Raw genomic sequence first — 15,743 nt, 5'->3', positions numbered from 1 at the left:
TTACTTACAGAGTGGCCACACCAGGCGGATCAACATTTGCCAATTGTTTTCAAGTGTGGCATTATCTGAGTGAAGAGAAAAAAAAAAGTTATGCTAACGGCAGCCGGCGCAGCAGATATGCTTTCTATGCATTTGTGCATTAAGCTTATCAATTATTTCTAGCTGCTTGTCATCTTCTGATAATAGAGGCCTGGTCAAGAATAATAATTACTGCTTCACCTTTTAGCTCTGATTCAGCCACTATTCCTGGTGCAGTATTACCCAAAGCATCTCCTCTCTCCCTGTACACAGGACCAAAAGTGCAGGCACATCATTTATTGATAAGACAAAAAGAATGTAATGAAATTATCAATGTTCTTGAATTAATTATGAACATGATTAAGAAAGCTAAAATCTCAGGAGCCAGGATCTCATTACCCATTCAGTCTTAGGGATTGCTTTCATTCAGCAAGGCAAAAAGGCTTTGAGCAGCCCCACAATTGCTTTTCTCTCATTTATTTGTACTGGTCTGAGGCTTTGCTTGTTTTCTTTTTTGTTCTTATTCTGACATATTTTATCAGTTTTACAGTGTTACATGGTGTTTTTTATAAGCTTGTACGGGGCAGGAAAGAGCCCATGGGGCCTAGCAATACATATGTCTACAAGCTGCCAAGATCCTTATTCTCTGTGTATTCTCCTGAATGTAATCTTCTGGACCTTCCAGATGAACTTCAAAGGTAAGTCAGACATTGTACAGAAAACTTGCTTCAGATTTATGTCTTCAGCTGCTAGAGTGCTGCCTCACTGGCATTCGGTTAACAGGGTTAATGACATCATTATCACTCTCTGCATACAATCACTATGAAGCCTGCTGTACAGTCCACGACCTTATTCGTTTTTTATGGGGATTTCACAAACAATTTCTGCTAAAGTTCAAAAATAGTTGTTATTAATTTAACAAGATATAAAATAATTACAATACAGGATTGTAGTAAAGTTCATGTGTTTTAAATCTATATTGTATTTTCAGATGTGGAGTATTATCAGCATTGTTATAATTTGATTTTTTATTTTTTATTTTGCCTATGATTTTATTCTGTTTGCTTCTGTTGCATCCACTGAGAATACTGTACATGGGGTGCCTACATTTCTGCTTTGTTGTAGGATTATTAGCATAAAATAGCATCTTTCATTATGTTGCAGGGCCTCACTAAATTACTTTTTTAATATCTGGTCAAAGATGAATGTTTATTGTATGTTGTGCTAATAACAGGCGGAAAAAAATAATTCATTATGTCTCCTAGCCAACCTCTTTTACTTAACTGAGCCAATTCATGGGAACCCTTGAAGCGATGCCATAAAATGATTCAGTAGTGATAGTCTAATCATGTCGTTATAGGAATATTGGAAACAGTGAAAAGAATTGTAAATACGTTGAATAATTTCTTTAAGGACTTAAACTGTTTTATTGTAAAGTATGCATACATATTTTGCGGGCATGTATTAAAATAGCTTGGATTGGACAACAACAACCAAAAGATAAATGCATTAATGCATTAATCTAGGATATATTAATTATATAAATATCATTCATCAATGATACCATAATAATCTACTGAAGAAAATAATTCAGCATGCCAAAGCCCCATTACAGGTCTGCTGATACTTTTGGTGCTTCTTATTTACTTAATTTGTTTTTAATTGATGTTTCTTGGTTAAACGTGATTAACAGAGCTGCAAGCAAGTTGATTTGATTTCTCCTATGCCCATTATTTATTTTTCTTTCCATGTGGGCCTAAATGTGCTGTAATAAATGACTGGAGCATGGATCTCTAGAGACAACAGAATGCTTTCAGGTTACTGAATAACATGTATTTCTCAGTAGTTCAGACACCCATGCTATGCTCTAGGATATTTGTGATGTGTGCTCCTGCTTTAAAAGTTGTACAAGGCCAGTTCAAATCTGATGCAGCTCTTACATTTATCAAACAGTAAAATATAATGGAGCACCTTGAGCCCTGCCAAGTTACTATTGTTGTTTTGTTAGTGTTAAAACAGAATTCTAGCAAATTGTAGACTGGAGTACATAGCACCCTTAAGTAGGGCTAGAATTGAACATTCCTCAAATATTATGGTGATATGTATATACATGAAACTTCTGGTGAAGCATTAGCAAGTGCATAAGAATATGTTTTTGCACCTATTATTCATATTAAAAACCGAAACCCGATTCTTAAAAGCTTAAAAACATAATCTCACCATTCACCATAACATTTAACAGATGCGTAAACTTTCAAAAAATATTAGAAGCAACGTTAAAATATGACCCAGAAGGCCAAAAATGTATTAGTACACTCTCTCTCTCTCTCAATCTCTTCTGTCTTTCCCTCTCTCTATACAGTACATATATATATATATATATATATATATATATATATATATATATATATATATATATATATTAAAGATACTTATATAGTGCCATCAATTTATGCAGAGCTTTACATATATATTATACATTCACATCAGTCCCTGAAATAATAATAATAATACAAAAAAAAAAATATATATATATATATATATATATTAACAGTATAGATGTTGTTTGATGAAACAAATGCCACTGTATAAATATATAGCTGCCCATGAAGTGATATCATGAGATGTGGAAAATTAAGTTTGCAGTGCTGTCTGGAAGATGAGTATGTGTGTAGAAATAAAGGTTTTTCATTGGTCACTGTGTTTTGAATTTGAGAGGCTGTACCAGCCCTTTTTTGAGTAAACAGTTTTTTGATTGTCATGTTTGATCTAGTTAAATGAGCTCTGTATCATTATATTGAATGTCTTTAAAACAGTGGTGTAACGCTAAATTAAACATTAGAATACCCATAGAACTACAGAATGCGATTAATAATACATAAATATTGCCTCCATGGACATAATGAGGATCAATCATATACTGTACTGAGTTTTTGAATTGTAACATATGCCTTTGTACCATGCCAGCAGGAACATGTAGATTGTACAAAGATGTGCCTTATCAGAAAATTTTATTTGCTGGTACTATAAAAAAAGCCATACCAGTTATGGTGTACGTGCAATCTTTTATAATTTCCAATAACTTCAAATGGATAAATTACATTAAAATCAAAATATTTTAATACACTCTAGAATCATACAGTAATGTTTTAAATAAAGGTACTCAATTGAAGCATTAAATAATTAAAATGTTCTACTGTATTCTATATGTACAGTATAAATATGTAGTTTTTTCTTGGATTGCATCAGATGTATTGCATTCAAAGGACGTTGTTAATTTACACACACACTCACTTACACATATATAGATCAGCTGACAGTAAAGTATAGACACATGCACAGAATGAGGTGCAGCAAATAAGATACAGAATTTATTATACACTAAACTTTTTCTTAGTGCTCACTCCTTTAGCTAGATGAGGATGTCTTAAAAATTACAACTTTGCAAAACAAATAGAAGTCCATACAAAACACATACAAATTACATAAAATAATTTAACTCTTCCTTTGATGCAGCACTGCTGCTTTTAAATGGATGGATGTGATTTCTTTCACAATAGACATCATCAAAAAGATAAAATGCACACATACACATACACACACACAAACACATACACACAGCATACACAACCGCACATACACAGGTACACACACAAACACACATATCATAAAATGAGATAAGTCTTGCATGGTGGCTGAGAAAGAAACATGCAGACGCAAAGGGTTAATCAAATTTGCTACTTTGGATTGATTGAAATCAGTAATGGATATTCTCATAAAGCTTCTGTTACTAGATATTACACAGCTATCTCTGCCCAATGGCAGCCCAGCAAGGAGAAGTGCTTACCACAGAGGATGTTCCTAAAGGACAGATATTGTTTCCTGGACCTCGGGGAGTAAAAAGCTATACTGCTGGATCAGGAACTTTTACTAACAGCAAGTAAATTCAGGCCTTATCGAGTTACGGCACTCATGTTTTATTATTCTCATTAGAGATTTAAGGACTAATTCTAGTTGTTAGCGCTTAACAGTTTAATGTTTTCCATAGACAAAAATTAAGATTCTTCTGGGGGATTATTTTACTTTCTTAAGCTTGCAAAATATACTGCACTAATATACTCTGATGTAATTGATTACTCATTTAATATTTTTTAGACTAGAATAGTAAAGCATTTAAGCATAGTTTAAATATTTTAAACGCAATCATTCTAAAGCAATGGAAATGTTTAATTATAAGACATTTCATAATAATGTCCTGGGCATTAGATTTTGCAACTAAATGTTCTGATATGTATACATTAAATCTTTATATTCTTAAAATATTTCTAGGTTACTAAATTTGACTTCTAATTTTAACTCAGAATAAATAGGCCTAGAGATGGGTTTACTCCTAATACAATAACCTTGTCTAAGGGTGGATTCCCACCTATGCATTTTTTGTGTTTTTTGCATTTTGCAGATTTGCCCTACAGAACGTGTTCCATAGGAAACCATGTTAAATAGACTGTAGTGCAAATCCACAAAATGCACTAAAACTACATAGGTGTGAATCCAGCCTTAGGCTGGATTCACATCTATGCAGTTTTAGTGCTCTTTGCATTTTGCAGATTTGCACAACAGTCCTTTTAACATGGTTTCCTATGGAACACGTTCTGTAGTGCAAATCTGCAAAATGCAAAAAGCACAAAAAATGCATCAGTGTGAATCCAGCCTAAGAAGAGTAAGAACCAAAAGCTACTTATGACAACGAAAAGACTTTAAGGCCTGATTCACACTTATGCCGGTTGTAGTTTGCATATTCCAGGTGTATTTTGTGTTTTTCAATACTGTACACATTTTTGATCCATTGAAAACTATGGAATCAAAAAAAAGATAAAACTATTGGCCCTTTCCATAAAATGCAGATATGTGAACTACATCCATAGGAAACCATGTTAAATGGACGGTAGTGTGTGTCTGCAAAACTGAAAATGCTCTAAAAAATGCATAGGTGTGAACGAGGCCTAAGCACTGGTAAACTGTGCCATCAATCCTGTTAATCTACTTTAGCCTAGATACATGGATATAATGTACAACTGTGTTAAATGCATGTGGAGGATCAAGATGGAACACTCACTCATGTGGTCCCTTGCTAGTCACAGGTCACCTAATACTTATTAGTGCACCTTCTCAGTGCTATGTTATTTCCATTAATCAAACTGGTAAGGATCATAGATGCAGTTGTCTGAGAGCCTGACTATTGTTAGACTGAAATGGTCTTTTCATTGGGTTTTTGAGACAAGGCTATAGCAAATCAAAGCATCTAGGTTTAGTATTTGAAGGGGGTTGCTGACTGCTCAATTGAATGATGCAGGAAACCTCCTAGTATACAAACAATAGTTACCAACAGAGTAGAGTGCAGAATGATCAGAGCAGTGTGTTACATAACAAGTAATCTTGGGCCTATGTCCAGATCACATGTGGATGATGAAGGCTTTGAGGAGATGTGCGATATCCACAAGTGTGAATTTTAAATAATCCTTACTGCAATAAAGAAGCTTGTTTTTATTTTTTTTTAACATCTTCCATTTGCTACCTATAAATACCTGAGTTGTGGAAATCTAACTTTTTCCACATCCTCTTTTCCATAGTTTCTTACTGCAAGTGATGCTTTGTTTAAATGAGTATAGCATTGTGTATCAGGCATCCTTTTCTACACTAGTTATTAAAATTACTAAGGTATATAGATGAGTAGATTTAATGGAAATTTCTGTACATAAGTTTTAACCACTTCCTGACCAACCTCCACAGTTATACTGTGACAGGTTGCCCCCTCCCCCCCCCCGGCGCGAGCCGTGGTAGCTATATGTCTGCTCGCGGGGTCGGGATAGCAGGCGTGTGCATGCACCCACTGCACAGCGGGGGTACCAATGCTCGTGGCCAACGGTTGTGATGACCGCCAGCCATGAGCGCTTGTGACCAGGAGAGACAGAACAGGGACGAGTGACTCTGTTCTGTTCTGACAGGAGTGACAGATCGTGTGTTCCTATTAGCTAGGAACCACGATCCATTACTTCCTCTAGTTAGTTCCCTCCCCCTTCAGTTAGAATCACCTCCCAGGGAACACTGTTAACCCCTTCACCGCCCCCCTAGTGTTAACCCCTTCACTGCCAGTGACATTTTTACAGTATTGCATTGTTATAGCATTGATCGCTGCATTAATGGCAATGGTCCCAAAAAATATGTCAAAATTGTCCGATGTGTCAGCCATAATGCCACAGTCATAATAAAAATCTCAGATCGCCTATCAATTGGGCGACTATGTGGCAGATGAGGTTTAATGTTGACGTTTTACTAGTAAAAAAATAATAATAATAATAAAAATGCTATAAATATATCCCCTATTTTGTAGACGCTATAACTTTTGCACAAACCAATCCATGTGCTCCAACATGGGCAATAAACATCTAAAAACACAGAGTTTTTAAAGTAAACCAATAAGAATTAATGCTGCACTAAGCTATGTGCATGGACATAAGCATATGAGAATGATATCATGTGATGATGTTTACATTTCCTGGAAGCAGAAAGTACACATATGTATCACATATGCACTGACATACAAACACGAGAGTACAGTAAAACCTTGGATTGCAGACATAATTTTACATAGTTACATAGTTATTCAGGTTGAAAAAAGACACAAGTCCATCCAGTTCAACCTTAAAAACAATAAATAAATAAAATAAAAAATATTGTACAATCCAATATACCCAATTTTATACCCACAGTTGATCCAGAGGAAGGCAAAAAAAAACAGTAGAACATGCTCCAATTTGCTACAGCAGGGGGAAAAAAAATTCCTTCCTGATCCCCCAATTGGCAATTGGATTTTCCCAGGATCAACTTTACCTATAAATATTAGTACCCAGTTATATTATGTACATTCAGGAAAGTATCCAGGCCTTTCCTAAAGAAATCTACTGAGCTGGCCAGAAGCACCCCTGGTGGGAGTCTATTCCACATTTTCACAGCTCTTACTGTGCAGAAACCTTTCCACATATGAAGATGAAATCCCTTTTCCTCTACACGTAAAGAGTGCCCCCGTATCCTCTGGGTGGACCTAAAGAGAATTACTCAACACCGAGTTCACTATATGGACCCCTTATATATTTGAACATGTTGATCATATCCCCCTTATTCTCCTCTTCTCAAGAGAGAATAAATTCAGTTCCTCTAATCTTTCCTCATAGCTGAGCTCCTCCATGTTTCTTATCAGTTTGGTTTCCCTTCTCTGCACTTTCTCAATTTCTCCAATATCCTTTTTGAGAACTGTTGCCCAAAACAAAACTGCTTATTCCAGATGAGATCTTACTAATGATTTGAACAGGGGCAAAATGATATCTCTCTCTCTGGAGTCCATACCTCTCTTAATACAGGAAAGGACTTTGCTTGCTTTGGAAAAAGCAGCTTGGCATTTCATGCTATTATTGAGCTTATGAACTACCAAAACCCCCAGATCCTTCTCCACTATGGATCCCCCCAGTTGTACTCCCCCTAAAATGTATGATGCATGCATATTCTTAGCCCCCAAGTGCATAACTTTACATTTCTCAACATTAAACCTCATTTGTCACATAGTCGCCCAATTAGACAGAGCATTGAGGTCGGCTTGTAAATTGGAGACATCCTGTAAGGACATTATTCCACTGCATAGTTTGGTGTCATCTGCAAAGACAGAAATGTTACTTTTGATCCCAGACCCAATATCATTTATAAAGATATTAAAAAGTAAGGGTCCCAGCACTGAACCTTGGGGTACACCACTGATAACCTTAGATCATTCAGAGTAAGAATCATTAGCCACTACTCTCTAAATTCTGTCTTTTAGCCAGTTTTCTATCCATTTACAAACTGATATTTCCAAGCCTGTAGACTTTACCTTACACATGAGCCGTGTGTGCGGAACTGTATTGAACGCTTTTACAAAATCCAAGTATACCACATCCACAGCCACCCCTCTGTCCAAGGTTTTACTTACTTCTTTTACTCTTCACAAAAAGAAATCAGGTTTGTTTGACAACTTCTGTCTTTCATGAATCCATGCTGTCTGTTGCTTAAAATGTTTTTTTCCAAGAACTCCTCTATGTGATCTTTTATTAAACTCTCCAGTATCCTTCCTAGTATAGAAGTTAAACTAACAGGTCTATAGTTGCTTGGTAAAGACTTTGATCCCTTTTTAAATATAGGCACCACGTTCCCTCTGTGCCAATCCAGTGGTACTATTCCCGTCATTAATGAGTCCCTAAAAATTAGATACAATGGCTCTGAAATTACAGAGCTCAATTATTTTAGGATCCTTGAGTGGATGCCATCAGGGCCAGGTGCTTTATCCACCTTTATTCTGTCTAAATATTTCTGGACCATATCACTTTTGAGCCATTGTGGATAATTTGGGGCTGTGTCACTACCACCCCCATTATGGACATGAGCTCCCCCATGCTCCTTTGTATACACAGAGCTGAAGAAAGTATTTAATAAATTAGCCTTCTCTTTGTCCCCAGTCACCCACTCTAGAATATTTTGTAGAGGACCTACATGCTCAGACCTGACTTTTTTACTATTAATATATTTGAATAATTTTTAAATTTTTTAGGGTTTGTCCTACTATCTTTTGCAATCTGTCGTTCGTTTTGAATTTTTGCATTCTTGATTTCCTTTTTACATATCCTGGTAAATTCTTTGTAACATTTAAATTACACTAGTGTTCCTTAATTTTTTTAATATTTTTTAAAAGCTCCTCTCTTATTGTTTATAGCTTTTTTAACTTTGGGCGTGAGCCACGTAGGTTTTGTTTTTAGCCATTTAAACGTATTGCCCATGGGAATATACTTTGCAGTGAGATCACAAACAAGAATTCCCATTTCTGTTCTGTGCCCATTGATGCCAATATTCTCTCCCAGTCTAAGTCCTGGAGAGCAGCCCTCATCCTTGGAAAATGTTCTCTCTTGAAGTTAAGTGTTTTTATCTTACCTGTATGTATTTCTTGTTTAGCACTAACATGAAATGAAATCATGTTATGATCACTGCTACCCAGGTGTTCTTTTATCTGAACATTAGTAATAAGCTCTGCATGGTTTGAGATTACCAGGTCCAACAGAGCTTCATTCCTAGTTGGGGCCTCAATAAACTGGACCATAAAATTGTCCTGTAATAGGTTTATAATTTTTTGCCCTTTAACTGTCCCAGCAGTGCCATTACACCAGTCAATATCTGGTTAGTTAAAATTCCCCATTATTATCACTGTCCCAGCCCTTGCAGCCCTTTCCATCTGTGCAAGAAGCTGAATTTGTTCTGGAAACATGCTTTCAATCCAAAGCACTTGTATATCAAAGCGAATTTCCCTATAAGAAATAATGGAAACCCAGACGATTTGTTCCACAACCATTTATTCATAAGTCCTTCAGTTTATAGTCCATATAAAAAAGATTATAGCAAAGTGATAGGTTGTGTAACCATAAAATGTCAATCCACAAATGACAGGCTCCACAAGGGTATTAGAAGCAAAATCTAGCAGGAGCTACAGAGTATAAAAGAGAAGAGAGGCGCCTCTAAGTGTAGCAAAAGGGTTACATTTAATGAAGATCCAACGTTTAGCAACTCACATGGTTTATGATTAAAAGAGGCACATCTAAGTATGCAGGCACTTGAAATAAAGCTGTCCACCTAGAACGTCCCCCCGCACCGCTGGCTCTCATCGCTGTCAGTCTGCAATCGTGACCAGGAAGACTACTCTGCAGTAGAGCAATTTGAAAACGAGGCTTGAAACCCTTGTGGAGCGCAGTGTGGAAGAGATGATGTCGATGGTGGTGAGGACGGTCTATGTGGACAGCTTTACCTCGGATGCCTGCATGCTTAGATATGCCTAAATGTAAATATATTGCTACACTTAGAGGCACCTCTGTTCTGTTTTATACTCAGTTGTGACATGACGCTACTTGTATATCAAGATATCACTTGTATACCAAGTCAAAATTTATTTAAAAATGTTGCTTGTCTTGCAAAACGTTCTCAAACCAAGTTACTCTCAAACCAAGGTTTTACTGTATTTTACAAATGTGGCAAATAAAAAAGATAAGTTTGATATAGAGGGGTTCAGTTTTAATTGTGGAATTGTAGCAAACAGGAAAAAAAGTGCACTGTAGGGGTAAATCCTGCAGACTCTGATGTAAACGGGAACCCAGAGAACTCTGATAGGGGGGACTCTGGTGACCAAAGACCACCTTTCTCAGAGTTAATACACTAAGGCAAGGGGGAGGGGGGTTACTGATATGAGGGAAATCCTTATATCAGTGCTCCCTTACATTATTGTATTGAGTCCCACCTCACACTGGCCTTGCAGCGCTGTCACTGATCTCCTCTCAGGTGCACTGTGCAGGGCTTGGTCAGGCAGTCCTCTTCTGGGCTCAGGCTTGTGGCTCTGGTTTTATCCCATAGTCTCCTCCCCACAGTTCACACACATCTGACTCCATGACTCCCATCCCGGCAGTGCTCTCACTCTTGACTCCTCTCTAGGCTCCCCCTCAGAGACTGCAGACATGGTACAAGATGAGAGATGGTCAGAGATTGCAGACATGATACAGGAGATGGTCAGAGACTGCAGACATGGTACAGGAGATGGTCAGAGACTGCAGACATGGTACAGGAGACAGGCGGAGACTGCAGACATGGTACAGGAGACAGGCAGAGACTGCAGACATGGTACAAGAGATGGTCAGAGGCTGTGGACTTGATTCAAGAGATGGTCAGAGATTGTGGACATGATACAGGAGATGGTCAGACACTGTGGACATGATACAGGAGATGGTCAGAGATTGTGGACATGATACAGGAGATGGTCAGAGACTACGGACATGACATCGGAAATGGTCAGGGACTGTGGACATGATACAGGAGATGGTCAAGAGACTGCAGACATGAGACAAGAGATAGTCAGAGATTGCAGACATGATACAAGTAATGGTTCAAGGCTTCAGACAGGATACAGGAAGTTGTTAGAAACTGCAGGCAGGATACCAGAGGTGGTTAGAGTCTGTGGACAGGATATGGGAGGTGGTTAGAAACTGCAGACAGGATACCAGAAGTGGTTAGAGGCTGCGGAAAGGATACGGGGAGGTAGCCAGAGATACTTTAAAATCTTACCAGGCCCTGCGCTCGTCTGGTAACTGCTTTCTATGCAGAAAAAACAGAGTCTCTCCCAACCTACCCATGCCAGTACCTTTCCTCTCTTACTAGAGCCATGCAGTCAGCAGATACTATTCTACCAGGCATGAGAAATAAATAAATGCTCCATAAAACTCTCACAAAACTGCACCCTGCAGAGGCACACTTGCAGTGTGCAGCAACACAGATTCCCACTCACAACAGGGCTTCAGCTTCTCTTCTCTCTTCCGCTCGCTCGGCTCCTGGCGGGGTGGGGTACTGGTGGGAATGCTACAAGCATTTACAGGCAGGAGAAGTGCCCTGTTTTTACGGGCTGCCCAGCAACACTGGTTCACATGTGTTGATTATTAAAGAAGACACAGAAAAGATTGTTATTTTATACAGACTTTTTTTGTTATGTTATCACATTTATGCTTGGTAAATATTGATTTGCAAATAGCACTACAGCTGTTTATGTAAAATTGTTTGTCTCAACTCTCTAACTGCCACGTTTACTGGACAACTCGGTGTGGTAAAGTGAAACTGAAGGCATTTTACAAAAACTTGCGAGCAGGCAGGCTATTTATCACATAAAAGACAAGCAGTCTCTCTTCTGCAATAAATACACCTACCTGCCTGCGCCTGCTCGCAGTGTTTTGTGGAGTGTAAACTGAGCTGCCCACGAGATCCCTGTGTGCCGGAATGACTGACCTCTGTGCATATGCAGGAGTTACATCACCCTATGCCATACAATGAAGTTGTCTAAAGACTGGCACCCAGGGAGAAGGCGCTGAGAGACCTCTTTTGACCATTAGAGAGGAGGTAAGTATAGTGGCTATAGTTCTGCTAATGCATATTAAGCCAAAACATCAGCATCTCCCCATTATGCCTAGTGGCAGTGCCACTGATCATAGCTGTATGATGTCATTTTGACCTTTGCCCTTTGGACCTTGGTTTTTAGGATTTATATGAATTATGAAAACCCATAAAAATGTCATAAAAAACTTCAAATTGACAAATTTCACAAAAACCCATACTTATCATGATACTGATACTTATATGATACTTATCATAAAACTCATACTACAAGCCAGCCATAGATGGTTCAAATCTCAAATGGTTCAGCAGGGTCTGGCCGAGATTCAAACCATCTTTGGGCAGGCTGAATGTACTCAAATTGATTCATCAATCGACTTGGGTGTAACCAGCATGTCGAATTTTTTCCATGCTATAGATCAGTGTTTCTCAACTCCAGCCCTCAATGCGCCACAACAGGTCATGTTTTCAATATTTCTCTCATGAAATGGATGTGGTAATTACTAAGGCAGTGAAACTTATGAAATCACTTGTGCAAAATAATGGAGAGCCAGAAAATATGACCTGTTGGGGCGCCTTGAGGACTGGAGTTGAAAAACCCTGCTAGAGACACTAGCAACAATTACTGTGTTCTCCCGGCAGGGATAGTTCCACATGCCCCCCCCCCCCCCCCCCCCCCCGCCGGGACAACACAATAGCTCCAGTGGAGGGATTCCCCCATAACTGACTGTGTTGATGGGGAAATCAAGCAATTTTCTTTCCTGAACCCATGGTTGCAGGGAAAAAAATAAAACCATCCATGGCCTGCCTTAGACAAGCTAGCAGCCTTTCATGGGTATTGTGCAGAGATATTGTGCAGACTGTGAAATACGTAAGAATGCTGATGGGTAGAAATGGGTAAAAACAGCCACGCCCATCTCGAAAATTGCTGCCGTAGTTAGGCTAATTCATATGGGATTGGAGCTTTGACCCCCAGTGGGTGGACCATACCACTACAGTGGGTGGGGTAAAATTTTATCGACAGTAGATTACTATGGGGTTTATTTTCTAAAACTGGAGAGTGCAAAATCTGGTGCTGCTCTGCATAGAAACAAATCAGCTTCCAGTTTTTTTGTCAGACCCGATTGAACAAGCTGAAATAGGAACCTGATTGGCTACCATGCACAGCTGATTTTTCACTCTCTAATTTTAGTAAATCAACACCTGTATGTTCAGACTAATGTCAAATAGTGTTGTTACCCAGAGTACCACAGACACAAATTAAGGGACTGTTTATAAAAGCAGAAAATAACATTTGAGTATTGTCAACTGTGATCATTCCATTCTGTAAGGTTCAAACAAACAATCCTGTAGGTCACTACTGCGAACAGTTCACTTCTTTCACATTTTCCTTTCTCCTATGTCTCCTAATTTTTATATGGCCAATTTAAAGTGGGTTTATTATAAACATCTATTGTTTTCAACAACATCTCTATCTTACCCATTTTCGCGAATACAGCACTTGTACAATTGTGTGACTTTATTATGTGTCATGGTTTGTTATTTTATCTTTTATTTTGCAATTTTTTTTTTTCTTTCTGTAAAGGGAAGGGTATTTACTATGTTACATCTATGTGAAACACTAGAAGTAACTGCCAAGCACAAGTGCCACTGTAGAATAGAAATGTCTGCTTTACAGAACATCTGCCTTCTAGGCTGGGAAAGTATATATCAGTCATTGACGTTTGCTGTTTCCTCTTGTCCTCTTGCACATGTTGAAATATTAAGTTACATCTATATTGGTTAACATCTTAGTGCTTAAAATGGGCATATAGATGCATTTCCTATTTATTTTTGGCAAATAGACCTTTCCAGTAGATTGTCTCTGTGTGCAGTTATGGAAGCTACATTAAACATTATTATTCTGTACTTCCAGAGAACATGATCCTAATTGCGAAACACAAAAACACAGAGTTTACTCAATTATATGATAGAGTTTAAAGCTCCCCAATATAGAAAATAAATTTATTATGAAGAGGTCCCAGAAGAAATCTTGGAATGCTTGCATGTAGCTATTCTGTGCCCAAAATGCTGTTCAATAGGCTTTCCAAGGCACCCAGGTAACAGCTGGTGCAGGCCATGTGCCAGACTTGACAGCCCATATGCTCTCTTTAGTGCTGTAATTATCTCTACACACAACTCTGATAACCCTGTCTACTGGGTCCAGTTTCACTAGGTTGAATTGACTCTGTGGCTTAGTTAGGAAGTTCCTCTGGCATTGTAAGAACTTCATCAAGAGTTAGAATATTGTGTCAGGATTCAAAAACCAATATGCCAGCTAGTTCCAGGACAGGTGCTTTATTAAGCCAGGGAGAACGAAGGTTTTTAACTCCTCAAAATAACGATAGCAAGTTAAACAGGGACAGCTTCTTCTCACTCTTTGTATGTAGCACAACCTAAAGGACTAGAACTGTTAAAAATAATAAATGTTGCCTTAATTATTATGAACACTAAGAAAAGTCAATAAAAATGTTCAGCTTGTACTTTTCTATGTGGTTCTCTGGTCAGCTTGTGTTTAAAATTTAAAGTTAAACCTGAACTCCAGGAAGGTATGAAAGGCACAAATGATTGCAGCTCTGTAGTTAATAATACATCATTAAATGTATGTATGTATGTTTTTGAAGCAAGCGGTGTAAGTTGCTGAATTTCTCTTGATTCTAATCTCTTGCAATACCCTGTGTAGCAGAGTTCATGTCGGAGAAGAAAGAAGCAGCACAAGATGCTAGTCAGTTGTGTTATGATGCTTATATGCTAAAGGTGGCCGTAGATGAATGGAATCTCAGTCACTTCAGTAGGTAACGGCCGAGATTCGATCCATAGATCGACTTTAGTACAGACAGCCTGTTGGATTTTTTGCATTCATCAGCTGCTTGCTAGAGCATGTCAAACAACAACAAAGAAAAATTACCAACTCAACTTGCCAGCAGGCCTGTAACAAACGGAATTGTCCTGTCTAGCAGTTCACATTAAAATCAGAGGTTATTGTCCACACATTTTCAAATACATGCATAAGCTGCAGAGGCCACGTTATGGCACCCCCGGTATTATGTGTAGTCCTAACTCTATACATTTTGAAAGCCTCCATATAATAATGGATAGATGGAGGGCAAGTATACCTGGAGGGAGCTTGCCCCACTGTAAAGGCACAGGGGGCATACTGGACACCCAGCAAATAACACAATAGCAGTGAAGGTGTCCAGTATGCCTCCTCACCAAATAACCAACGGTACAAACAAATGGCAACTGCCCCCACCTATAACTGGCCTTAACAGAAGGGTGATGGAAGGGTGATGCATGTGCTATTTGCTGGTGTCCAGCAGACAATACCAGGGTGCTATGACACGGCCTCTGCAGCTTTCCCATGTATTTGCAAATGTGTGCAAACTAAACCCCCTAACATGAACTGGAAGACTGGGCAATTTGATTTGTTGCAGGCTGGCTGGTAAGTTTATTTTTGTTGTTTTTTGACATGCATCACCCTTCCATGTGCTTTTTACTGTTAAGGCCAGCTATAAGTTCGGGCAGTTGCTTTTTGTTTGTACCAGGGGCTATAGATGCCAAAAGTTATCATTGTGTTCTGCTGGCAGGAAGGGCTCCATGCTTGCAGAACACAATAGCTCTGTGGGAGGGTTTCCCCCATCAACACTGTCTGACTGTGACATCCATGGTGTAAGGAAACAAAATTGCAT

General features: G+C 38.5%; 1 long non-coding RNA gene across 2 annotated transcripts in view; it reads left to right on the top strand.

Moving 5' to 3' along the window:
* The first annotated feature begins 421 nt into the window (after positions 1–421).
* The window catches only part of LOC143983407 (uncharacterized), a 450,976-nt gene continuing 435,654 nt past the window's right edge, over positions 422–15,743 (top strand). For both annotated transcript variants that reach the window (XR_013274604.1, XR_013274603.1), the window contains exon 1: positions 422–716. This is a non-coding gene — a long non-coding RNA (uncharacterized LOC143983407). The remainder of the gene's footprint in view (positions 717–15,743) is intronic.

This window comes from Lithobates pipiens, unplaced genomic scaffold (assembly GCF_037356315.1).
Source record: "Lithobates pipiens isolate NorthernLeopardFrog02 unplaced genomic scaffold, aLitPip1_a1.2 Scaffold_16, whole genome shotgun sequence".
In the NCBI taxonomy this organism is placed as follows: domain Eukaryota; kingdom Metazoa; phylum Chordata; class Amphibia; order Anura; family Ranidae; genus Lithobates; species Lithobates pipiens.
Note: the sequence above shows the minus strand (reverse complement) of the source record. Positions and strands in the feature narration are given on the sequence as shown.